A 16,563-nucleotide genomic window follows, 5' to 3' on the forward strand; every position below is an offset into this window, starting at 1 on the left:
GTGTTAAAAATGTTTGTGAAATTAATTAATTTCTTCATTTAATTTTGTCTGTAGAAATTAGAAAAATCTTTTTTTATGAACACAGGTTATGTGATGCTCATATGCCCAGCCAGAGAAAACACTTGTGTAAAGGTAGTTATTTTCAGTGATTTTTTTTTCTCCTTCTGAGAAACCCTTTTCCTCCTCACCACTCTCCTAAAGAAAATATTGTTATAAACTTCTTCATGTGTTGTGGAGAGATGGAAGTACAGACCTTCGAAATTATCTGGAACCCATACTACTAAGTGAAGTATCCCAAGAATGGAGAAACAAGCACCAGATATATTCTCCAACAAACTGGTATTAACTGAGTAGCACCTAAGCGGACACATAGGTACTACAGTAATAGGGTATTGGGCAGGTGGGAGGGGGGAGGGGGGCGGGTATATACATACATAATGAGTGAGATGTGCACCATCTGGGGATGGTCATGATGGAGACTCAGACTTTTGGGGGGAGGGGGGGAAATGGGCATTTATTGAAACCTTAAAATCTGTACCCCCACAATATGCCGAAATAAAAAAAAATACAAAAAAAAAAACAAAAAAGGTATATAATGATTAAGATACTGAACAGTACTCTAATCTACATCTTTACATTATTAATAAAGCTTAACATTTTTCCACTTTAAAAAAAAAACCATATAGCCATAAAACTTGAGCTAGGTTGAGTTTAAAATTAGGCATTCTATGTGGGGGGAGAGAGGGAAAGGGCATTTATTAAAACCTTAAAATCTGTACCCCCATAATATGCCGAAATAAAAAAAATAAATAAACCAAAATAAATAAACAAATAAATAAATAAAATTAGGCATTCCTTGAAATTGAGAAAATAGGATCTTGTTATGACTTGCATGAGTCTATTATGGGACAGAGGATGAGGGCCATGAAGGCTCAAAGAACGTATCCAGTCCTCCTAATGTTTGTCCCCAGGTGAGTTTCAGCAGTCTAGAGCTTTTAGTTGATGCTGTGTTACAAATTACAACTGTGTGTGAACCAAACCCCTATGTCTATCCTTCCTATTTACTTCTTTTTTTTTATTTTATTTTATTTTTTTTTTTATTTTATTTTTTTTTTTGAGACAGAGTCTCGCTTTCTTACCTAGGCTAGAGTGAGTGCCGTGGCGTCAGGCTAGCTCACAGCAACCTCAAACTCCTGGGCTCAAGCGATCCTCCTGCCTCAGCCTCCCGAGTAGCTGGGACTACAGGCACAAGCCACCATGCCCGGCTGATTTATATATATATATATATTAGTTGGCCAATTAATTTCTTCCTATTTACTTCTAAAGGTACTAACATTTTCTTCCTCTGATACTTGGGTTCATAAAGCCTTCTTTGGGTTTAAAGTCATATCTAGATAGGAAAGAAAATGAAAATAATCATTTAGATAAGTAAAGTCCCAAGTTTTTTTTTTTGGCTGACCTAAAACATCAGTTGAAATGAAAGTGTGAGTTGCAAGAAGGGCTGGAATGAGGTGGCTGATTCCTTTGACTCCTCACCATACTCCGTGTCTGGGAAGACACAGCCTAAATTTTCTGTCTTAGACGTTCATCCCTCCCTCTTCTTGCTGTTTGATTTTTGCTTCTTGTTCTGTCCTAAAGCTGCCTGCCTCCTCCCTTCTCCAAAACCATATTTTACACTTGAATATACTTTCTTCTATGCTTTTAAAATTTTTGGTAATCAGATGATGATTTTATAGTCCTGATTTATGTTTTAGAAGTTACTTTTCATAAATATCCCAAATGAGATCTATTTGGCCCCTGCTGCAGACCAGATGCTGGTCAGATCTGGCAGAGCAATTGATTTAATCCTGTACATTTTCATAATTGGTAGGAATCAGTTTTCCCTTTATTCTAACATTACATATTTGTAACAATATGTGAAACAGGCTTCATGCTTTCCCTCTTCACTTTCATGTATGGTATGGCCTTAATATACATATAGTAGTTTCCTGCAAGAGCATCACATACATCAGGATGCTGGGCTTTCATTCTGTTTTTTGTTTTTAGCAAGTGAATTGGGTTAATAGGAAAGATTATTAAAAGAGAGTGGGAGGGCATAGGGAAACAAGAATGTATGTTTTCCTTATTGAATCTTTTTATTCTTGGTATGCATTCAACTGTCTTTCTTCCCATCTTTGAACTCTTCTCTAAGATTCCATTCTTTTGGGAAACTCATCTTGGGCCTTATTAGGAATTTCCTAATGTATTCAGGCAAAGCCAACTTGGGCCTAATTTTAAATCAGACAATTATTTCAACTCCCAAGCCCACTTAGACTGAGCAAGCTTGATAATGAGGGTGGAGACAGACTGTTATGACAAAATTTTTATCCTGGCTGTATTCGGTAGGGCCCTGAACTTGCAGATAGAAGACCCAGATTGAATCTTTGCTCTACCATTAACTTGCTGCATGAACTTGGATAGATACCTGAATGGCTTTGCATCTCAGTTTTCTTGTATGTAAAATGAAAATCATAATTCTTATTCCTGGGTTATTCTGAAGATTAAGACAGGACAATACTTGGCAGTGCCTAATGCAGTGCTTATTTAATAGACATTCAAAAATATTAATTTCCCTTCTCTCATTAGTTTCCCATAGTGATGTGGTACCCCCTCCCTGATGGGTACAATGTTGGCTTAATGCATTGTTCACAGTGCCTGTTGAGTAAGAGGGATGATGGTGATGTCATAGGAACATGATCATTTCTGGGATATGCAATTGCTCATTGAAACATGGTGTATGTTTTTTTCTTTTCCAAATTGCAGGACCTGGGAAGGCTGATGTATAAATTTCCCTGAAAAGTCACTGTGAAAAATCAGCTTTCAGTATTAAATATACATTTTTAGGACTGGGAAGCATTTTAGATGAGGTTTAGCCAAAAGCCCTCATTTTCAGCTGAGAAAATTTAAGGCCACAGAGGTAGATGACTTGCCCAAGGTCATATAGCTAGTTGGTTAGAAGAATCATCATTATGAAGTTTAAGTAGAAAAAGAATTTTCTAAATAACATTAAGTGGCAGGTAGAGCCTCCAGAAGGACCAAAGATGCAGGGTTGGTGTCTGCATGACCAGGAACCATTCCCAAATTACTCTCTACTGGAGAGCCAGCTGCACCTGTCGCTGGGCACAGGCATTATAGCTCACCAAGCAGGACCCTCGTGCTGGGCCTGCCTGTTCTACTCCCATCTCTGAGAGTTGGATGACTTTCTGCCATGCTCCTCTCCCCTGTCAGTATGGATTCCACATGAAGAATTTTTTTCTACTTGCCTCTCTCTTGGTCAATGAGTATCCAATGGTCCCAAGCCTCGGCCATGGGCATGGGCCTCGCACTAAAGAAGGCCAGGAAAATGAGTTTCTAGCTTTTGCCTTTGCAAGATGGGCCTCCTGACATTGGAAATTTCCCAACTGGAAAGGGTGTTGGACAGCCCCAAACAACATCAAATGTCCACTGCATTAGAAGATCCAGGTGGCCATATGGTGCTGCTTTTACTATCTTGCAATTCTTCTTCTTAGTTTAGGGCCAACTCTGATTTCTAATGTGAGGCTCACATTTTAGTACAAGTATTAAATTTGTCAGGGCTCTGCAGGCATCTTCTCTGGGCAGCATTGGGTGTGTGGAATCTCAGGTAGAGAAGTATATTAATCTTCTTGAATAGTATGTGCCTTTCTAGGATATTGAAATGCAAATAGATTCGGATAAATAACCAATGCTTCAAATGAAATATGCTTGGGCTTTTAAACAAGTGTTTGTTTTAATATAAATGCTTTTATAGAATCTAAACTTTAGATTTGTGTAGGTCAGAGGTGGGATTTAAATTGCATTATGTATCCTAAGATGTCCTGGATTTGGGGGCAATCAAGTAGAAAAGGAGGAGTCTATAAACTTTGTACTATCAAATCTGATGTTAATTCAAGGCAGGTTACTAAATGTATAGTTACTAACACTTAGAGAAAAGGAAGTGGTCTCTAGGACCTGCATGAATTTGCAAAGTGGAAACATTGTGTGTTCTGAGCTATTAAGAACCGACTTCTGATCTGGTCTAGATGTAGAATACGTGTACCATTCATGTTGTACTTCAGTTCCTGTGATGACTTTAGCTTGAGAGAGAATAAGAATAAGAAGAGAGAAGGAAATGTAGAGGATAAGAGAGACTGATAGATACTCAGGAGTAATATTCACCTCTCACATCCATTTGGAATATGATATTAAAAACTTTAGAGCTGGGTTTGGGGATATCTTCATTCTACAAACTTGTTGCATATTTATTTTATGCCAAGCATAAGAAACTAAACATTTTTTGAGAGACTATGCTGGGATCTTTATATCATTATCTCCTTTAACCGTCACAACAATCTTCCCAGGTAAAAATCATTGCACCTTTTCATAGATTATATTATACTTTTTTAATAGATCACTAGGTTATAGCAAACTAACTCTCAGAAAGGTTAATAATTTGCTCAATGGTCCTTTTACAATTCCTTTCATGAGTTTCACAGAAAGAAGCCTGTTTAAATGGGGCGCAGGAGAAGGGCCACACTGAAAATGGCATTTAATCCTGAAGGAAGAGTAAGAGGTCATCAAGGAAAAACAGAGGGGAAAACTATTTGGAGCAGAGAGAACAGGAGGCATGAAGTCAGAGCCTTGCATCCTAGGTGGAAGAGCTAAAACTCTCCCTTAGGCAATGGGGATTAATGAGCAGAAAAATGGTATTATCATATGTTTTAAGTTGGCATTTTGCTTAACATCCAGATGAAATAAAACCAAGGATTATATGTGGGTCATGAATTAGAGAGTCCACACTTCCTCTACAAAAGCAGTAGCCTGACTTGCCATTGGCTGGGCATGAGCCCTGTCGCCATTCCCAGCGATGGGAGGCTACTTTGCCCTGCTCCCTCTCATCCACGCCCTCTGCCTCCTTGAACACTACTATCCGAGTGCAAGATGAAAGACAAGGAAGAGAACAAAACTTAGAACAGTGAAGTAAGGCTTTCCCAGTGCCTTAGCATAATTATTTGTTCATGCATTTTGCAAACATGAGCATAATTTAAAAAAATCTCCAGGTACTAAATTCTTCCTGAGTTTGACATATTATTTAATAACATCTAAGGTGTACATTTAGCATCTATGTGTTGAAAGATTATTCTAAGACTAAAAAAACTAATTAGAATACTTGAAATTGCCTTGATCATTCTGATTCCTTCAACAGTACATTTCTTTTGTGTCTTGAGGGTAATTTGTAAACCCAATTCTTAAAAAGTTGCCTAACCCAGTTACTGCTGCTCTCTCCTGATGACATCTGATCTGCAAGTGACTCCCTGAGGCCATGGGGACCAACCTGTACCTGGCTCAGTGACCAGGTGCTCCTGGACATGGCCAGTCTTGGGGGTAACACATTTGGTCTGGAATGTTAATCACTTTTTACAGGGCTCAACATTTGAATCACCTGGCCCCAGTCAGGTACTTGTAAACCACACTGCAGCTCCCTCAGGTTGGAACATGAAGCAAGTCAGGAGCTCCCAGATGCTCTTGGGCTGTTGTTGACATATAACAATCTGATTTAGTGCTATGTTTTTCCAAGTCTGCAAGGTTCTGTGTTCTCTTCTTCCCATTCCTCTGGGAAATGAAGAAGAGTGTCTCTCTTCCTTCTTGTACCTCTGTTCATGTGTTCATGGGTAGATCAAGCTGGATCCAACAAGACTTATTTTCTTTTTTCTCTCCATGAATATCAAGGGCCACTGGGTTATAAACTGGCAATGACAGTGGTAATCATAGGTCCCCAAAGAGTTTTAAACTTGATTCCTTTAGCCTGGTAAAGAACTGAGGTAGTAATACTGAAAAGCCCCAGGTAGCCTTATATAAGACAAACCTTGCTTGTGGGTTGCTAAGTAAGTAGTCCAGCACATGCTTTTCTATTTAAGTTAAAGGTTAGGGTGCTATAAACCTTGAAGCTTGTCAAGATTAAGCAGCATTGGGCAGAAAGATGTGCTGTGAGCACCAGCCTCAAGTTATTGGGCCCCACCACATCTTAGTGAAATGAGATTGCCTAGCTGGAGTTTCATTTGTGGGCTTGTAAGTGAAGGGTGCATGGCAGATGCTATGATTAAGATTTCATTTCCTGGTTGATGCTTCCACAGTGATCACAGCACCAGCAGGGAAAACTCATACTTGCTGGAAAAGTTAAATAGGGAGTGGTTCTGAGTTCAATACAAAGATTAAAAACAAGAAAAAACCACCACCACCACCACAACAACAACAAAAACTTACCCAGATTGATTAAGAAAACTGCTGTTCCCATTTTTGAAGATGCAGCTCTTATATTAATGTTTTCCTAATTTATTTGAAGCTACCAACTTCCCTCCCACCACCCATTCATTCTTTCATTAATTCATTTATTCAGTGCCTTATGTTGTAGATGCTGGGGATTTGGTAGTGAACAAAACAGCAAAATCCTTGCTCTTCTGGAGAGAAAAAGACAATTAAAAAAAAAAGAAATATGTCAGGTTGTGATAAGCATTATAAAGAAGAAGAAAGAAAAGTAAGGGAGATAGAAAATGATGGGGAAGCTATTATATAAAGGCCAGGGAAGGCCTCTCTGAAGAGGTGACATTTAAGCAGAGGCCTGAAGGAAGTGAGGGAATGAGTCCTGTGGCTATTTTGAGGAAGAACTTTCCAGGTAGAGGAAATAGTAAGGTAAAAGGACCTGAGGTAGGAGCAACCCTGCCCTACTGAGGAGGAGCAAGGAGGCTAGAGTAGCTGGACCAGAGTGAGCAGAGGAGGGAGAGTGGCAGAAGGTATAGTGAGAACCTACCTTTGGAAGTAGGTGAGTGGCAGAAGGTATAGTGAGAACCTACCTTTGGAAGCATATAAGTAATATGATCTCATGATCTATCTTTCTTTCTTTCTTTCTTTCTTTCTTTCTTTCTTTCTTTCTTTCTTTCTTTCTTTCTTTCTTTCTTTCTTTCCTTGTTACTCCCTTTTTAAAAAAGTTTTTAAATTTCAGAATATTATAGGGGTATGGATGTTTTGCTTACATAAATTGCTTTTGTACCATTTGAGTCAAACTTATAAGGGTGCCCACTCCCCACATAGTGTGCATTGTAGCCATTAGGTGTGAATTTATCCATCCCCTCCCTCCTCCAACCTGCTTGATTTATGATGAATGTTATTTCCATATGTACACATAGTGTTGATCAGTTAGTTCCAATTTCATGGTGAGTACATGTGGCATTTGTTTTTTCATTCTTATAGTGCTTCACTTAGAAGAATAGTCTTAATAGTCCAGTTCCATCCAAGTTAATACAAGAGATATTAGTTCACCATTTTTATGACCAAATAATACTCCACTGTGTAACTATATCACATTTTATTAATCCACTTATATATTGATGGGTACTTATGCTGTCTCCACATCTTTGAAATTGTGAATTGTGCTGCTATAAATATTCAAGTGCAGGTATCTTCCCCCTCCCCCCTTTACTCTGAAAGAATAGGTGTCTTTTTTATAGAATGTCTTTTTTTCCTTTGGGTAAATACCCAGTAGTGGGATTCCTGGATCAAATAGTAGTTCTACTTTTAGTTCTTTGAGGTATCGCCATATTACTTTCCATAGAGGTTGTACTAGTTTACAGTCCCATCAGCAGTGTATGAGTGTTCCTCTCTCTCCACATTCATGACAACATTTGTTGTTTTGGGACTTTTTGATAAAGTCCATTCTCACTGGAGTTAAGTGATATCTCATTGTGGTTTTGATTTGCATTTCCCTGATTATGAGAGATGTTGAGCATTTTTCATATGTTTGTTAGCCATTAGTCTGTCTTCTTTTGAAAAGTTTCTGTTTATGTCATTTGCCCACTTTTTAATGAGGTTGTTTGATTTTTCTTGCTGATTTGCTTGAGTTCTTTAGAGATTCTAGTAAGCCCTTTACTGGATGTATAGCACGTAAATATAAGAAAGATCAATGGGCATTTCTTATGTTTTAAAATTTTCCTTTGGTTGTGTGGGATTGAGGATGGAAAGTTAAGGGTGGAGGCGAAAAGGAGGCTATTGCAATAATCTAGATGAGGGATGGTGGCAGCTTGGGTTCTGTGCTTTGGTGGAGGTGGTAAAGAGTGGTTGGATTCTTGGTATATTTCAAAGATAGACCTGACAGGGCTCGCTAATGGATTATACGTAGATGTGTGAGAAAGAACATAGTCAAGGTTATTGCCATGTATTTAGTCTAGGCACCTGGCCAAATGTAAATGCCATTTTTTGAGATGGGGAAAATGAAGAAGAACAAAATTTTTCTGTGTATGTTGTCTGGTTTTTAGAAAAGTTCTATTTGAGATGCCTATCAAGCTTCCAAATAAAGATACGGAATAGGAAATTTGGAAAAGGAATCTGGGATTCAAGGGAGAGTTTGAGACTATTCACTGGGAACTGCTGCATAAAGATGAGTATTTAAAGTCATGGGACTAGATGAGGTTACTCAGGGAGTGAGGTTAGAGAAGCCTGAGGTTTCTGTTATAGGATGCTCTAGCATTTATAGATTGAGGGGGCAAGGAGGGGCCTGAGAAGAGCTGCTGAGTGTGGTAGAAGAACCAAGGAGAAAAGTGTCCCAGAAGCTAGAAGAAGAATGTCCAAGGAGGATAAAGTAGTCTAATGTGTCAAATGTTTCTGGGAGTAATAGGAAGAGTGATAAATCCCCGTTGACTTTGGCAATATGGAGGTCATCGGTGACCCTGACAATAGAGGAGAGGAGGATGCTTGCTGAAGTGGTTTCGGGAGTGCATGAGAGGAAAGTGGAATGAGAAGTGGAGACAGTGTGAGTGTGGACAACTCCTTCAAAAAGTTTTGTTGTAAAGCAAAGGAGACACATTGGGTAGTAGAGGAAAGAGTTGTGAGGTCAAAAGTTTTATTCAATAAATGTTGAGTACCTACTGTAGGCCAGTCTTGCGTTCCACCCTCATGGTACTCACTTGGGTGGGGGGCAGCAGTGGCCAAGCAAGCCCCTCAGCCATGTGACTCAGAGTGTAAGTGCTGTGAAAGGAGCAGGCCCAAGAGGCTGACACAGCCACACCTGGGGCCACTAACTAGGTCCATGCAAATGGGTTTGGGAAAGCTTCCCAGAGGAGGTGGTATCTAAGCCAAGCCAAGCGGGATGACTAGTCTTCATGAAGGGCGTAAGTCCTGTTGAGTGATCACATCCACTTAATTTTGCCTTTTGGGGGCTTTTGGCCACTATTAGGTAGTAATTAAAGACTTGTTTATTGGTCACAGTGTTATCTCCTTTTTGCTCCATGCTGCTAAAAGCTAACATTTACCTGCTACCAAAAGAGTGGCCCCTGCAAGCCTCCCAGCCTCTCCCATTGTCACCATTACTTTACACTTGTACACTTGACACTTTTGATATAGCAAATAGGAGATGTGTGTGGTTCCCTGCACACCATCACTAGTCCATGTGACGCTTCCATGTCTTTATTCAGTGGGGCTTTCTGTCTCTGGAACACTCACTTTTGCCTCTCTCTTTAGCTTCTCATCCTAGTTCATCCTCCTGGTGAACACAAATAGAAGCTCTTGTCAAACTTTTTAGAAAATGACCTGAAGCTATTTACACATTATTACTAATTATAGTATAGATACTATTTATACTATAGATTCTATTTATGGAGCACCCATCAGTATCAGTTATCTGCCAGGTACATTTTCCTACACTGCCTTTTGTAGTTCTTAGTCTTAGTCTTCCTTAGTTCTTAGTCTTCCTCCGAATTCCTGTGTTGCTAAGGTAGGGGAAGGGTGAATTGACTGTGCAGGGAGGCCATGTCTGGAATTATCTCTTTACTCTCTTCCCTCTGTTCCTTCCACTCTTCCCTTCCCACTCAGACCACAGGCCATTTGCACAAGGCTCATGAATTCAGTCTTCATTAGGCACCATAAATCTTACTCCCAAATTCTCTCTTTCATCTACAGAGTCTCCCTTCCCTTCGTGCCACAGGGCACTGAGTAGTAGGTGGGGGCCCAAAGAGCAATAGTCTACCCACTGTACTCACAAACATGCAGATTGGTTGCAGCGAATTGCAGGCCTGCAGCAGATGCAGGTGTGTTGGTTGGTTGATAGTAACGTATCTGATGAATTCATCTTCAGTAGAGCCTTACTAACTCATTATAGTTTAACTATTTTAGCTCTCCTCAGGTAATCTTTTAAAAGAGAGTGCTTGCAGAGGAAAAAAAGAAGGACTTCCAGCGAGAAAATTTCAGGCAGTAGGGTAACAGGTTGGGAAAATAATTTGCAGGGTGACCTCATTAGGAACTTCCAAGTCAGACATAATAAACATCCACTTTGCAGGAGGAGATGGATGAGGAGAGCTGTAAGGATGCATATGCTAGTTTGAGTCATTGCTGTGACATCACAGAAGACCACGGAGAAGTGCTAGAGTGGGAGTGAGAGCTGGTCCTCTCCATCCCCAGAGTCAGGCATAAACAGGTCATGGCTGTTGGCTCCCTCCATTGAAGTCCAGCTCAGGATTTGAGTAAAGATGATTGGCTGGGCTGTAGGAGGCCCGGCCACTTACTTGCAGTGTGACCTCTGGACAACCACTCTAGTGGGGCTGAGTTCTCTCATTGATTAGATGGAGTTATACTGGACCACATGCTTTACAGGGAAGTGACCATCAAGTTAAACATGTCAAATAACTTTGTAAAATGTAGAGTTTTACGTAAATGTCAGGAATCACCCTTCTACTGGACTACGAACACTTGAAGGCAGGAATCCTGTCTTGTTTCTCTTGGTATTCCAAGCCCATCATATGGTGTGTGGCCATGGAGTCTCCCTTTGGTGGAGTGGACCACTGGATGAATTCAGGGATTGCAGGCTGTGTGGGGCAGCCTCGGGCAGGGCATCCTGCCACACCCGGGCTGATTGACAACTGCTCATGCTCTCCCTTCCCCCTCACTGCTGATGGTTCCATGTTTTCCCCATTTAAAATGCCATTTTGGAAATCAGTTCACCCCCAGAGAATACATTAAGGTAACTCTGCTTGTGATAACCTCCTTCCCTCAAAGGCTCATTATTTAAATTATTGCTCATTATTAGCAGCCCTATTTCCCCTGATAGCTGTGAGGTGCAATGACATTTTCAGGTCTCTCAAAGCACCTTGGGAATGAGTGTGCTAAGTCAGGTTGCTCCCACTGACGTGGTGGCCACGGGGAATGGTGGAAGGAATCTGCTGCCGTCACATCAAGTGGGTGGCAGAGAGAGAGGGGCAGACTTCCCCACTGTGGGCTCTACCCAGGACAAAGCCTCTTTTTCGGCACTTCCTGAAAGAAAAAGAAAGCCAGAGGGAACCTGGTTATCGTCCCGTGAAGTGGTGAGCCCTAACTGACAAGGCTGGACCAGCCTGGCTTCTTTTGGGTTAAAGTGTCAGGAATAAGAGGTCACAGGCAAGGTGGGAAGGAGAGAAGCAGAGAAAATCTGTCTGTGGTTTTTTTAAAAAAAAAAAGAGAGAGAGAAGAAAGAAAAGTTCCTGCTTTTCTTTCCTGTGTGAGCAAAACTATTTAAACTGGCACAAAATATATTTAAGAAGCATATTCTTAGAGTTACTTAGAAAAATTCTCTGTATATTCTGGCAGCAGCAAATGTATCCTTAATAGAATTCATATGGGGCCTTCAATGATCACGATGTTTGGAGAGGAGCCAGATAGTAAGTAATTTAAACATCACAGGAAATTAAATTTTAGAATTCAATTTTGCATAAAGTTTTCTGTAATGAAAATGTCACACATAAATTATGAAGTCTGATTATATTCTTTTTTGACTTTTTAATAAAATAATAGAGGTACTTGACAGTCAAGAACAAATGCATATTTTATGTGAATAGTATTGCGTTCAACCAACGTCCTCTGGAAATAATGGAACAGATGTTAACACTGCTCTATCAGCTATCAGGTGCTCTGTTAAACAGCTCCAAACACAAGTATTTATTAAAAAATGCTAACAGGCTTGTCTTTTAGGGTTATCTAATTGTAGGCTTAAAATGTAGATGGTTAATGTAATTAATTATACATGTAGAATTATATAGTTGGGCTATAATTTATTATATGTGTGCATATATAAATTATATAATATTCTGTTGTAAATTAATTTAATATGGGCACAGGGAATGACTTCTTGAAAATATTAAATAGCTCATAATGTGGTTATAAATCAAAACTAATCTGAATTTCCACTTAATTTTGAATTTTGAGAAGGAGGATGCTTTAACTCACTGTAGGGGACTTTGGGGGTGCTGATTGTGTTTTAGATTAAATCCACAGCCGGTAATTATTTTTAATAATATTCAACTAAAAAACGCCCCAAATAAAAAGCCTGAGCACTCTTAATTTGTTTCAGGCCAAGCTGCATTTTTCTTCAAAGCAAAAAATATAATGAACGTTTATTTTGAAAATTGACCTCCTCCATCATAACTCCAGGGCCCTAAGCAGGTCTTTCTTCAGGCTCACAATGAACTCTTGCACAATGCAGAAATCATGAACTTGCTCTCTTGTGTGGGGGAGAGAAGTCTTGACAATGGATGTCCTATTTCATATTTTCCTCTTTGAATCCTGTTATGACTTCATCTACATGCTTTATATTGGGGGGAAGGGGTCTGCACATATTTTAAATTTTAAAAGAGCATGACAAAGCTTTCTTACTTAATCAGAGTCACACAAAAATGTAGGCCAGGCTGTTCTTCCAGAAGCTTGTATCTTCTTTTGGAAAGTAGGCCATGTCAGTTCACAGTGGAAGGAAGATGAAGATGATGCTCTGTATGACTTCCAAAAAGGTGGTCATCTTTTTGTTTTTATCTGCTTTTCTATGAGGACAATGACTAGGGTGACCAATTTGTCCCAGATTGCCTGGGATTCTCCTAGTTTTAGCACTGAAAGTCCTGTATTCTGGGAACCCTCTCAGTCTTGAGTGAACGGGGGTAGTTGGTCACCCTAACTATGACCTGCAAAAGCTTACAAACCAATACTTTGAAAAGATGCGTGTACAAATGCCTAAGCTACCTGTATAAGGGTGGCACAAAGAGACAGAAGTAGCCTATATCCATTGAGGCTGGACCTTTGCCCCTTGATTGTCATCATGTGCTGGGGACTGGTTCTCAGCTTTGCATTGCAAGTCCAGTACTTAGATTTTATGAGCTAACCATGGTCGATCAGGCTCTGGGACAGATGGAAGAGGCTCCTTTAAGTGAATGTAAGGGAGCTCCTGCTCATTTGTATGAAACTTTGTGTGAGCATGGAATGAGCTTTTGTTGAACTAAGTCACTAAGATTTGGCACTTGGTTTCTTGAGGCAATTTGTGCCAATATAGAAGTTGTCTTGTGGTGGGGTGCTGTCACTAGAAAATTCTGAAGTCCATGGCATTGCCTTAGCCATCAAGGGTAGGTTGTGAGGAAACTAATATTGGCAGTTGAAAAGATGATAATCTGTGTTGTGTTGTGGCAAAATATTTTGGTAAATTATTGCTTCTAATAACTAGGCAGGCAGACCATGTCCTTAATGATCTTGTAGTGCTATGAGAAGAAAATGAAAAACAGGACTTTGGTAGTGCGTGATAGATATTATTGGCTTTGTTGGTTGATTAATCTGCCTCAAGGCAAATATTGCCAAAATGTGTCCTTCTTATTCAAGCCCAATAGCCTAACCTCAGGATTCACCAGAAAGTTGCAAGAAGGAGGCATAGGGGTGAGGAAACAAAGACATAAAACAGATCTAAGAACCCACATGCTGAAAAGATCTTTGGGTGTGTCCTTGTCCAATGGAGTGAGAAGCAAAGAGAGTTTTTAGGGAACTATATAACTAAAGCAACTATGTGAGGGAATCTGAATATTCGGAACTTACAACAACCCTGGGGTCCCTATTAGGAAGTAATTTGAGAAAGCTGGGGTGCCCCTAAGGAGATCAAATTCCCTAAAAATCACTTCAAATGTGGCCAAAGAGAATAAGGGAAAAGAAGAATCTCCTAGAGGATGAATCAAAGAGCCAAGGAGAACAATGAAAAAGAAGCTCTCTCAGAGAGCAGAATCATGGCCTAAGCCTCAGGAGGCTCCAGAGGGCAGGAGGTCCTCCTAGTGTCTTGCCAGCTACATCCCAGAATTGCTACAGCGTGACTGCTGTGTGTCTTTCATTTATTTCTTTCCAAATGAAAATATTTACACATACCTTAGTGGGTAGGTGTATATGCATGTGCATATATTTGGAGAGGGAGTAGATAACTTGTCTTTTTTTTAGATCAGAACCTCAGGACCAAGAAAAGTCATATCTATCTGGATCTGATGGAGAGACAACTGGACATCACCTGGAAAGATTGAACTTTGAGTTGGATGCAGTGGTGGACGGACAGAACTTTGGTTTCTCTCCTTTGTGGAGGAGTTAAGTATATTCTGTGTTGGAAAAAGAAAACAAAGAATATTTAGTGTCGAAAGGGGTGGATTGTGGTAGATACAGTAAATGATGATCAAATATTTCATGTGCTCACTCATCTTTCCCAGTCTCTCTGCAGTTAGATTGGGTATGTGATTATTTATTGGAAGTGACCTATTTCTTTTTTTCTTTTCTTTGCTTTTTTATTTCAGCATATTATGAGGGTACAAATGTTAAGGTTATATATATTGCCCTTGCCCCCCTCCCCCCTCGAGGCAGAGCTTTAAGCGTGACCATCCCCCGGCCTATTTCTGCGGATAGCCATTCTCAATCTTTTCAAATAGATATTTATTTATGAATACTTTTATTTCAGACAATAGTTCCTAAGTTGCCTCTACATTCCAGTATATATCCTACTTGGAAGTTGCATCACTCCTATTCAAAATCAATAGATGCTATGTTGCTTTTCTAATGATGATGTCATTGAGCATTTAGGGACCAAAATTTAGTTTATATTTATTCGACACTGGGCAGGCTTCTCCCTCAGTCTACTCATGCTGAAAACAGACTCTTGTTTTTACATCTTGGCCATTTTTGTAATCAACTAGAAATGCTACATACCAATGTGAGAGATTTCATTACCTCCAGAACACTGTCTATATTAAGCCCTCACCATATTTGTCAAGTGAGAAACTTCATCTCAGTGAGTCTTACAGAGAATGTGATTGGCTAGAATTACAAGTTTTCAGTTTTGAACCACTTCTCCAAAGTGTTACCCTAAGGATTTCAGCAATTCTGTTTCTTGGCCTAGAAAGAAGATGACTCATTCAACCAGAATCTTTTCTTGAGTAAAAATGTCACAAGAGAGGCTATTCTGATGTGGTGGCCAAAAGGAAGACCCTTATCCAAGTAATTGCTTCCTGGCCTCCAAGCCTAGAGCTCTAATTCTGTTGACATCTCTGGTTGGCAGAATACCAGCGGTGTTGCTAATGCTATTGGCCTTATCAGAAGGTGTGCATTCCTTTCTTCTAAACTGCCTTCCATAGACATACATGTAAACTCTCTATTTAAGGATCATAGCAGATAGGAGTAGTGCTTTCTCTTCCTCTGATGTACTAAATCTAAGTCTTATGAGCTACCATCTTCACATTTTGCCCAGCTGCTAACAGAGAAGCCAAGTTTTGTGTTTCCAGGGGTTAGCACAGGGAGGAATGGCAACCAGAGCAGGCCTGAAGAACAACACTGATGTCCCTGAGGTGGAGGTTGTTTCTCACATGATTTGGGATGTGAGTAGGATGGTTTCCTATGGGGGCTATTGAACATGCCCCTTATGCCTTTCCCTGTGGTGCCAGGTGATGAGTTGTGACTTCTGGTGGGGAGGGTGGGTGGTGGTGCAAAGGGACAGGCTTTGTTTGTCCATTGACACTTAACACATTTTTTTTTCCATCTAAGATTTACCAACTAGTTGTAAGTATGACCTATAGTTTGTTAAATATAGTATAAAAATTATTTTTATAATTTTAGTTTCATTTCTTTTTCAGGTTAGATTTATAATAGAAACTTTTGTCCCCCACTACATATTTCATCCCTATTTTAAGGGTACTTAAAACTTTCCATAGGGCCTTCTGTATTTGTATTAATGAAATAGAAGTTATTTAACTTCATTTGCATAATAAGCAACTCAAAGAGAGAATAGGAAAAATGCAATAACAGATTTATAAATAAAATATGAAAAAATTATAAATTTCTGAGTTCAAAAGATATATTCCTTTTTTTAAAAAAATTAATGTTATTTACCAAAGTTCTTTCCCCTTCTAAGGCTCTGTTTTGCATTCTCAGGCTTATCATCAGCTGATAAATAACATCTTAGTGTTTAAATAATCTACTACTTAGCCACTTACATTGGAGCTGCTTACCTAAATTTTCCTGATATGATTTGTTCTTATTTATCAATAACTGATTTCTGTTAAAACTGATTTTCTTGGTCTTGAATGTTGGAGTAAGCTTCCTGTGATGTGTTTTACACAAAGTGAGGCAGTAGAAGAGTTAAGTTATAAGTCAAACCGTCCTTATTGGGTTTGTGAAAAATCACATAATTGGGTGAGGTCTTAGTTTCATAATCTATAAAATGGGGTTAACATC

The sequence above is a fragment of the Microcebus murinus genome, chromosome 1 (genome assembly GCF_040939455.1).
Source record: "Microcebus murinus isolate Inina chromosome 1, M.murinus_Inina_mat1.0, whole genome shotgun sequence".
NCBI lineage: Eukaryota > Metazoa > Chordata > Mammalia > Primates > Cheirogaleidae > Microcebus > Microcebus murinus.